General features: G+C 38.4%; 1 pseudogene; it reads right to left on the bottom strand.

Moving 5' to 3' along the window:
• Positions 1-1,470: 1,470 nt before the first annotated feature.
• LOC114292319 (senescence-specific cysteine protease SAG39 pseudogene) lies at positions 1,471-3,185 on the bottom strand (annotated as a pseudogene).
• Positions 3,186-10,533: the final 7,348 nt, after the last annotated feature.

Raw genomic sequence — 10,533 nt, 5'->3', positions numbered from 1 at the left:
GCTCCTTCATGGGTCCGACAAGACTCTGTAAACTGTCCCGACATTGATTCCGGTTAGCTCCTTTATGGATCCGACAAGACTCTGTAAACTGTCCCGACATTGATTCCGGTTAGTTTCTACAAGGGTCCAGCAAGACTCTGTAAACTGTCACAACAACTGTCACAACATTGTCTGCTACAACGGTCCGACATGACCCCATAAACTGTCTTCTACATCGGTCTGACACCGCCATCCAGTGTCCTCTACACCGTTATGACACCACCATACAGTGTCCTTTACATGGTTATGACACCCCCATACAGTGTCCTCTACAACGTTATGACACCACCATCCAGTGTCTTCACCAATGGTCTGACACGACCATACAGTGTCTCTTATCCTCTTTTATTTTTATGTATTTTCTTGTTTTGTAACTCTCTCCAAACTCAAGTTGGTTAGTTCCTATCCCCCTTGAGTTTGCGGGGGATGTTAAAACCTATCACCTACTTCACCCACTTAAACCTACTCCACTAAACCTAACCCACTACACCACTACCACCTCACCTACTCCACTAAACCTAACCCACTACACCACTACCACCTCCACTTCACCTACTCCTTACCTACTACACACTCACCCTCTTCTATATATAGGAATCATGAATCATTGTAATATATCAATAAACATCAATCAATAATACATAAATTTTTACAATGACTTTGTCAGCATTTCCTGCATATTGCAGATTCACTCTAGTAATAATTATTGAGTTACCTTTCATTGCCTTGGGAGTGAGAAATAGATCCTTTCCTTGGGAATATGAATGTTCCTTCGGGGTAGCGTCATAGGAAGACTTTTACGTTGGATAAGTTATTAACAGAAATAGACTTATTGTGAATTGGTGTTATGTATAAGAAAAATGGGGAATCAGTAGATCATCTCTTCAACATTTTGTATAGGATTTTTTTGGATTATGGAGATCACTTCTGATCATTTGCAAGCAATTATGGAACTTCTAGTATGATTTCAGAGAAAAATACTAATGCTATGCACTCTACTTGGAAAATTTTTAGCTTTATTTGCAGTACACACATTTGCAAGATCAAACATGATTAACACACCACAATCATTAAGCAAATACTTTGAAGTGGCATAGCATCAAATGTGTGATATTATCGATTGGGCTGAGATTTGTTGTTAGGTTTGTGGTTTGAATTCGTAATACTTCTGATTCTGCTTTTGCAGATCAAAGGGCTCCATTTGTTTTCTGGCTAGAAAATATGGAAGGAAAATGAAATATGATTGGGAAGAAATATAAACTATTTTGTAGTTGCATTACCAAAGATTTATTTATATGAAACTTAATGCTTCACACACATTTACAAGGATAAGTACTAAGAAGAATACCACACACATATGTAGCAAGCACAATAGGCTGGGATCACAGAGCTGGAAATTCAAGATGAAGATCCACCCATCACTTACTACTTCTAAGCAGTTGGATAAGAAGCATCCATGACAATTCCACATAGGCCAGTCTTAGCATCAATGTCTCTTTGCATTCTTATGTATCCCTCCTCTCCCCAGGTAGTACCCCATGAATTCTTGACTAACCAATACTTGGTACCAGCATCACTTGTCCCATATCCAACTGCAGTAACACCATGATCTAGTTCAGTCCCACAAACTCCTGGGAAAACCCCAGTCACGTAAAACTGGAATTCGTATCCACTAGCATCAATGGATACCGAAACTGGTTGATTAGCCATGGCCTTCAACAATGCTGCCTTGCTATTGGCAGGCACCTTTTCGTAGCCTGTGATCTTGGCTGCATGGGAAGCTTCCTTCTGAGTGTTGCAAGTTCCTTGAGTTGCTGCATACGGGTAAGTTGTTTCAGCAGCAATGCCTTTGTTGTGGACAATAAAGTCAAAAGCATCTTCCATGTAACCACCTTCACAGCCTGCATCTTTGCTACTCCTGTCACAGTCCACTAGTTCTTGCTCAGAGAGCGAGATCAACTCTCCTGTTGTGAGTTGAGTGATCCCTTCTGTGGCAGCTATTGCCGAAAATGCCCAACAACTTCCTGTTCATCAAAGAGCACAAGCGAAAAATAAATAATATATATATATATATATATATATGAATGTGCAAGGTTTAGTCACACAAGGTGAGTTTGAGAAAGGTGGATAGGCTCACTTACCATATTGACCTTGATCCTTAATGGCGGTAACAGCTCCTTTCTTTCTCCAGTCCATGCTAGATGGCATTGCACTCACATTTTCATACCTAAATGGTGTTACTGTTGAGGACCTTAGGCGGGAAGACATCTTGTATCCATTACGTGAGGCCTTGAATTCTTCATTAGTTAAATCTGCAATCTGATTGATGCCCAACTTGTAAGACTGAGTCCCAGCTCTGTTGAAAGATTCTATGAACCCCACATTCTCCGTGAATATCTTGAACCGCCTCTCTTTCTCTGCACTGTCCTGGTAGACACGCCCATAACGGCCATCCATTGCTCATGCCTCTCAGACATGGATGATTCTTGTAGCGCACGGGACATGGCTTGTGAAGCCCACATCCCTAAAACTAGGAAAGTGGCAATGACAAATTTTCTTCCTAGAGTCAAAGCTATTTTTGTAAATGTTGCAAAAGGCTGTGTAGTATTTTGAACTCACAAATTGGTGAGTTTTAGGGTTTATATAGAGGAGATGCTATACTTCCTTGATGATTTGTTCTGCAATACTACAAATACAATGTGAAGTGAATTTTGTGATGTTTCATTCAAGTTCCCAACTTGCCAGGCTAAGTGTAAGGACTTTGACAGACAAGTTCAGTATCGTTAATGTTGTTCAATCGAACATAGAATCCATTTTTATATCACTTCAATTCAAATCATGGTTACTGTGGTGAACTAAATGTGTGCTATTTAGGAAATCAATATACTAATCACAGTTTAGGTTACGTAATTTATGTTTCTGTAATGTGAACTGTGAAAGTCCATTGTCATACCGAATAAAAATAAAGTGCCTTTTGTTTTTTCCTTTTAGGTTCTTAGGTATGAAAGGGAATTTTTTGTTGTTGATGTATGTATTTAATCCCTATTTAGATAAAGTTAACTGGGAAAGGTAAAAAGCTTGGCAAGCCATTGTTGTGGATGTGTGTTATTTCTTTATGATATAAACAAAACCTTGAAAAGAGTCATAGCTAAATGGCTATAATCAATATTGCAAGCTGCTCACTCTAGTGAACAAAAGTCTGGTTGATATATAATGGTCAACAGTATTGTAATTTCAGACTTTAATGTCTTTATTTTCCTACAGTACAAATATAACAAGCAGTACTAGAATTAGATTATATATATGTATGTATATGTTCAAATAATTATGGCATTTGGAGTTCTAAAGGGTTCTTTAGGAGTACATACGATGCATTTAGTCAAAAATTCAGACAACTGTATATTATTAATGGTTGTGAGCATTAGGGTTTAATCAGTTGATGATAATTGGTATACAGTTTAGTTGAGATATTTTTCTTCTTTTCCTATAATTCTAGTAATCTTAGGATTCAACGGATTTGTAGAAGATTTGTGATTTTCTTTTACTTCAGATTCTACTTTTCATGTTTCTTTGTGATTTTCTTTTACTTCAGATTCTACTTTTCATGTTTCCCGTTGCATGGTATCAGAGCTTGCGCTTGAGTCCTGTTCATAGTGCCAAGAGAACCATTGAACCCCCCACCTGGAAGAGAATACGGTTGAGTGATCATTCACTTCAACTATTATTCCAGATCCAATGGTGAATTGGAATAAACCACCAATATTCGATGAAGGACCGCCTATTTTTTATGAAGAACCATTCCTTGATGGAATCAACAATGTACTTAACCGTATTTATAATAAAAGAAAATTCCTAAAACAACTAGCTCTTAAAAAGGAAAATGACTCATTAAGAAATAAAACTACTACTTGTAATGCAAGCAATCCTAGTTCTTGTATGATAAGAAAATAAACGAAATAGAAATCCTAAATAAACACGAAACTAAGGATTCAAGCCATAATTAATAATCCTAATCAAATACTAATTAAAATAAAATATTTTTTATTTTTTAAATTCGATTTCCATCACAATGCCTTTGGTAGACCCAAGGAGAGTATACTGTTTGAACTCAACATGATTAAAAAAAATAAAAAAAATTGCCTTGAGCTCAATCTGGCATTAATTGCCCTACTTTGAGCACACCACTCTCATGTTTATGGCCAAAGTTCAAAGCAGTTTATGAGCCTGCCAGTACCAATCCTAGTTATGAGTATTGAGTGAGTTTTTTTTTTTTTTTTTTGATAAACAGAATATTGAGTGAAAGTTGTCAAAGTAAACACTTCTGGCTGCCAAAGTTTGACACAAGGGGCCACACGAGCACTACACTAATGTATTCGACGAGTCTATAGTCTTAGCCAATAGGTTAGGGTAATCTTTGAAATTCCATCATCGTAGAAATAGATTATTGCAATTGTTGGTCTTCAACAAGAAATTCTTAGCAAATGCAAGTCATCAAATAGTGTTGACTATGTCTTTGTCTCTACTACCTATTGGAAGTGTTCAGATTGCGGTGGTGTGGGCAGTTCAGTGCCACAGCCCTAACAAGAAACTCACTAAATTATACCAATTTGAGCTTCCCTCTAACTTGCCATGCTCTCATATATACATAAAAAGCTTCACAAACCCACTGGAAATCGTGTTTGAGCATTTTTACTGCAGACAATATTGGCAACAATGGAAAACACTAATCAAATTTAGGTTAGGGTTGATCTCTTTATTTAGAGCATACCAAGGGTCCAGGAGTTAATCACAACCCACTAATCAATAGCGATTTTCTTATCTTGATATCTTGATAGTATTATTGTTATTTATGTGTTTCTTATCCCTAATTTATTTTAAATTTGTTGGCACACAAATTTTAACCAAATTTATGTTTAAATTTCAAATACAGTCAATGACACACAGAGAGCCTACAATAAGATTGTTGTAGGCAATCACTTCCTAAAAAAGATCAATATGATCCGTTGAAGCACATAAATAAAATGACATTGTATCTCAACAACGTTATTCAAGATACTCAAGTGACACGTGGAGCCTACGAAAGATAACACATGTAGAGCCTATAGCAAGGACACTACACAGGATGAAACCCCAAAGATCAATCCGGTTAATCAGATATACGATTAATCAGATAGTGCTATTATTCAAAATTCAAATGGCGCTATCATTCAATTTGAAATTCAAATTAAAGATGAAGCATTCCTATCATCTGATGGCCCTCGATAAATATGAGGACCATCACACAAGACGGGGGATCAGAAAATCAGAAGTGAAAAGATCAGAGAGAAAGAGAGAAAGAAAGAAATTGAGAGCTAAAGAAGTCGTTACAAGAAAGAAGAAGAGAAGCCTAAAGAACTCAAGAGTCTACACTAATGGCGATGAATAGGTGAAGGGTTCCAAACCCAAGAATTGTATTTTGTATTCGAGGGTTCAAAACCCATAACAATTTCAATAAAATATTTATTTTTCTTAAATTGTCTTTTGTTGTTTATTTTGTTCTTCATTAATCGGAGGTTTCATTTATATAAAATGTGTAATTAACGATCTGGAATACAGATCGGAAATAGGAACCTGCTATTCAAATAATCAACACCGTTTAGTCCAAAAAACTAAGCAGTGGACATTTATAACATAAAATTTTGAAATGTGTTGAAACACTTCATGTTTTAAAATTTGTGTCTACAAATTTGGCATGCCCAGTGGGACTTGTTTCTCCTCCCATCTTTTGAAGAACAATATATATATATATATATATAGTTGAAACTTACTAACATATTCTTTTGTTATAGGAATGCTGAAGCAACTGTCAAGAGACAAACCTACACTCCAGTGGTTCTGAAATCACCAAGGATGGAGATAGTACCCATCACCCAAGGGGCTCCGGAACGAATGCTCTTGGCTGTCCCAAAGGTAGAACAAGCGAAATCCTGAAAAGATGCACTTCTTTCCCCTATCACCCAAGGGGCTCCGGAGTGAAAGCTCTTGGCTGTCCCGAAGTTAACTGGTGTGACGAAGAAAGTCACACTTCTCCAGAAAGCTAAAAGTTTGAGAAAGATTACTGAAGATTATGTGAAAGCGTCAAACCAGTACGCAACTGTGAGGGCCATAGCCCGAACGAAGAGCTTTCTAATTCAGGCAAAGGAGGCTAATCAGTTTGCAACTACGACTTTTGTTGTAGTTTCAACGAGGGCAACAAAAAATGTTGTGGCCCAACTACTCAAAAGGGTAGAAGACTCCATTAAAATGGTGGAGTCTGCCTAGAAGAAAGCCTATGCTAAAAACATGGCCATAATTAGGGCCATTGGGAGGAGGGTAATGACCCAAACTCCTGTTGATGGAAAAAAGGCCCCTGTTGTTGAAAAAACAGTTGCGGCTTACAAGTCAACAGTTCTGTTCAGAGCACAAAATCGGTCAAACCAAATCTCAGTCAACTTTCAAGAGCCAAAGGAACACCCGTTGGCTCGACAAGGTTCGAATAAGAAACACACATTGGCTCGACAGGGTTCGAATAAGGAACACCCGTTGGTCTGATAAAATAAGGAACACCCGTTGGCCCGACAAGGTTCGAATAAGGAACACATGTTGGCCCAACGGGATTTGAATCAACATCAATTGGTCCGCTCTAAAAATTTATGGACTGTTTTGAAAATTCATGAGGAATTTGCAAAAACGCAAACGATTCCTTCTATGCCCCTAGGGGCTCGACTTGATATGTCATCAAATGGTCCCGTTTCGAAAAGACAAAAGCGAAGAAAAAATAAGGCCTTAAAGAAACTGGAACTAAGAACAGTGGTAACAAATGTTATAGGGGCTATTGAAAGGGCTCTCTCGAAAGATGAACGCCAAAAACAAATTGAAAGTCCTGTCTTTGTTGGAAAGTCAAAGGTGGTGGAGGGTAAGCAACCCTTGGGAAATATTTCTACTTTGATTGAACTATCTATAGAGGAAATAAGAAAAGGGCCTATAACAAGGTCCATAACCCGTGAGGCTCAAAACAAAGCATCGCAGTCAGATGCTTCAAATATGAGTAATGTTGAGGGGTTTGATAATCCTTTGTACAAACAAGACGATTCTATCTCGTTTGTTTCAACAAATATTGGAAACAATGAATTGAGAGATATCAACAAAGTTGCAATTATGATGACCGAGGTTGAGAAAGAAGGTGAAAATTCGCAGGTCCAACAAGACCAAGGTCTCAAGGAAAAAGTGGTGGCCCTACATGTAATACCCCTGTTCCGTAATATGTTAATTGGTCCTTAATATGGGTATGATTATGTGTTTAATATGATTTTGTGTGCCATTATGTGAAAATATGTGGTTTTGAATTTCTATCTGTTCACCGTAGGAATATCTGTTTGATCATCTACTTTGGAAATTAAATTGAAGGCCTTATCGGCCACAGAACCTGAAATTGATTACGCCATTGTGATTGGCATAATTTTTAAAGCCTACGGTGAAGTTTAATTGAAAAATTGATTCGAACTAAATTAAGTTGATTAAATTGGTGAATTAGTGTCCAATTATTTATTATTATTAAATGGTGCTAGTGGGAACTTATGTAAAGAGGCACTACACCCTCTATTCTCTCCTTATAACTTCATTTGGCTGATTTGAACTCAAGATAGAGAGAGGGCCGGCTATAGAGAGAGAGAGAGGGAGAGAATTGTGTAATTTTTGGCTCAAGCTTGGGGATTTGAAGATTTAACTCAAGAATTGACTAGAGCTTGGGTGTTTGAAGCTCCTAGGTGAGTGAATTTGTGTATATTAGTTGTAATTTTGTGAATTCAAGTTTGATTAATGGTCTAGAACTTGGATTAGTTTGATTATAAGGAAATTGAGTTGATTTTGTTGTATTTGAAGCCAATAGATGCATGCATGTAGGAAATTACTATGAATTTCCATATTTGAACACAATGTGTATAATCTATGTTGAATCTTGTATGGAATCCATCTATTTGATCATCTCTTCACCAATTAAGTTGATATGAATGAATACTTCTCACATGCAAGAGTAGATCATGGAGGTATGAGCTTTGCATGTTTGCATTTGATGTATTGGTGATGAGTTTGGGTTAATTTGAGGCATGCATGTAAGTAATTCAAGAAATAGAGCTTCATTGTGTTATGATTTGGTGTTGATATCATGTGGGTATATGTATGCGTGAAATTGGAGCCATAATATGTAAGAAATGTGGTTGAAATGTCGAAATTGAACTCAAGAAACCATTCTGGAAAACCCAGAATTTATGATGTCCGCTTGAGCGGGGGAACCGACACTCGAGCGGGGAATTTATGCTCCCAGTATTTTTTCTGCAGGCATGGGTCCGCTCGAGCGGGTAAGTCCACGCTCGAGCGGGGAGCTATGTAGACAGACCTTCTGCTCGAGCGCCCGAGTTCACGCTCGAGCGTGAATTTGATGCAACCAGCACTTTTGCAGACCAATTGGGTCCACTCGAGCGGGGAAGTCCACGCTCGAGCAGGGACCCTGTTTTCTGAAATTTTGTTTATGCGTTCTGTGTTTCGTTTTCCGTTCTCCTTCACTTGTAAGTACTCTTAGGCACGCATTGAGCATTGTAATTGAGTTAAAGAGATAAGAATAAAGCCTAAAGAGGAAAATGTGAATTTAAGAACGGATTGAATTATTGGTGACCCTTTTTTGTGTTCATGGACTGTGTAGGGTCGAGCTCCAGGGCAAACCAACCAACCGATCATTGTGAGTAATATCGATATTTAGAAGCTTGTCATTTGTCCAATTGCTTATTTTCTTATAAGCCTTATGCCTTATGATTTGCTAGTTTGAATTGTGGACAAATGTCCGATAAGAATGAATGGGCCAGAGGCCGTTTTGACAAGAAAGAATGAATGGGCCAGAGGCCATTTTGACAAGAAAGAATAGATGGGCCAAAGGCTGTTTTGATATGAATGGATGAGCCAAAGGCCGTTTTGACATGAATGGATGGGCCAGAGGCCGTTTTGACATAAATGAGTGGGCCAGAGGCTGTTTTGATAGGAATGAAAGATAAATGGGCCAAAGGCCAGTATGTTTGAAACCACAGTCACTTGACTTAAATTGTGTATATGAATGTTAAATAAAAATGTGAATTGGGCCCAAGGCCGTTCGGAGTATGCTGTTCTACATATCGTTTGTATCTTCTTATTTGATATTATTCACGGGGCTATCGCTCACGCTCATTCATGTGTTTGTAGGTGAGCCAAGAGAGGTCCAGACCCAGCCCCAGTGAAGTCTGTGTGGAACAACCGAGTTTTGGAGAGTCAGCCCTAGTGTCTCACGCACGAGACTCGTCTTCGCCTTTCTGCTATGCTATGTTATTTTTGTCATGTTGGCGAGGACTTTGCATATGTCTGTATATAGTTTTCATGGGTTAACTTAGTTTTTGGATGATCCTGTTTGTACAGAACTTATGCTACTGTATTTCTGTTGTGAGTTATTAATGTATATATGTTTGGTTATTTGAATGTGCCATGTAAGCACACCTCTATGGACAAAGTTTTGAACTGCTTCCGTTTGGCCCCCATTAACTCTGTTAAAATACATTTGTTTTGGTTGGAGGCCGTAGGTAATCTCATGATTACTGGCCAGTTATGTCCTTAACCCACGGGGGCGGGTTCGGGTCATGACACTACAAGAACAACTTGAGAGAAGAGAACGGGAAACGGTTGCTCTGTTGGAGCAAATGCAACAGTTGCAGGCCCAAATGACAGGACCAGGAAGTGCACCTAAACAAATGACACCACCTGTTGTGGGACATCCGTTAGCATACAAAGCACAGTAGCCACAGGAGGGAGTGGTCCTTGTTACTTTGATCTAACCAGTGGTGGTATGAATCCAATGCTCATGGCCATGATTGATGATATGGTGAGGAGACAAGTAAAGAAAGTCAAAGAAAAAGATGATAAGAACTTTCGAATAATTACAAAACCTTACCCAGCATGGGTAGATGTTGTTCCATTTCTTTCTGGTTTTTCCCAACCAGATTTCAAAATTTTTGATGGAACAGGAGATCCAAGACAACATGTGGCCCATTTTCTTTCAAGATGCGGGCCAATAGCCCAGAATGAAGCCCTGTGCATGCAACTATTTGTCTAATCATTTGAAAGTTCTGCATTTACTTGGTATGCTATAATCTTCCTGAGGGATCAATCCCAAATGGGGATTCCATGGTAAAGGAGTTCCTTAAACAGTTCCGCAATACACAAAGGCGAGTTAGAGTACCAAAACTGATTGAGACCAAGCAACGTGACAATGAGTCTGTTACAGATTTCATTGCAAGATGGCGAGCTTTGACGTTTGTCTGTCCTCAAAAGTTTACGCAATTAGAATTAATTTGGATATGCCTTAACAACTTCCGACATGAGCTCTCTACGGCTCTTATGGCTCAAAATTTTGAAGGATTCAACGAAATCTATGCACCAAAGCTCATGATATGGAGCTGC

The sequence above is a fragment of the Camellia sinensis genome, chromosome 9 (assembly GCF_055761805.1).
Source record: "Camellia sinensis isolate YWXY chromosome 9, ASM5576180v1, whole genome shotgun sequence".
In the NCBI taxonomy this organism is placed as follows: domain Eukaryota; kingdom Viridiplantae; phylum Streptophyta; class Magnoliopsida; order Ericales; family Theaceae; genus Camellia; species Camellia sinensis.
The sequence above is the reverse complement of the archived record's forward strand: the minus strand, read 5'-3'. Positions and strand labels throughout refer to the sequence as shown.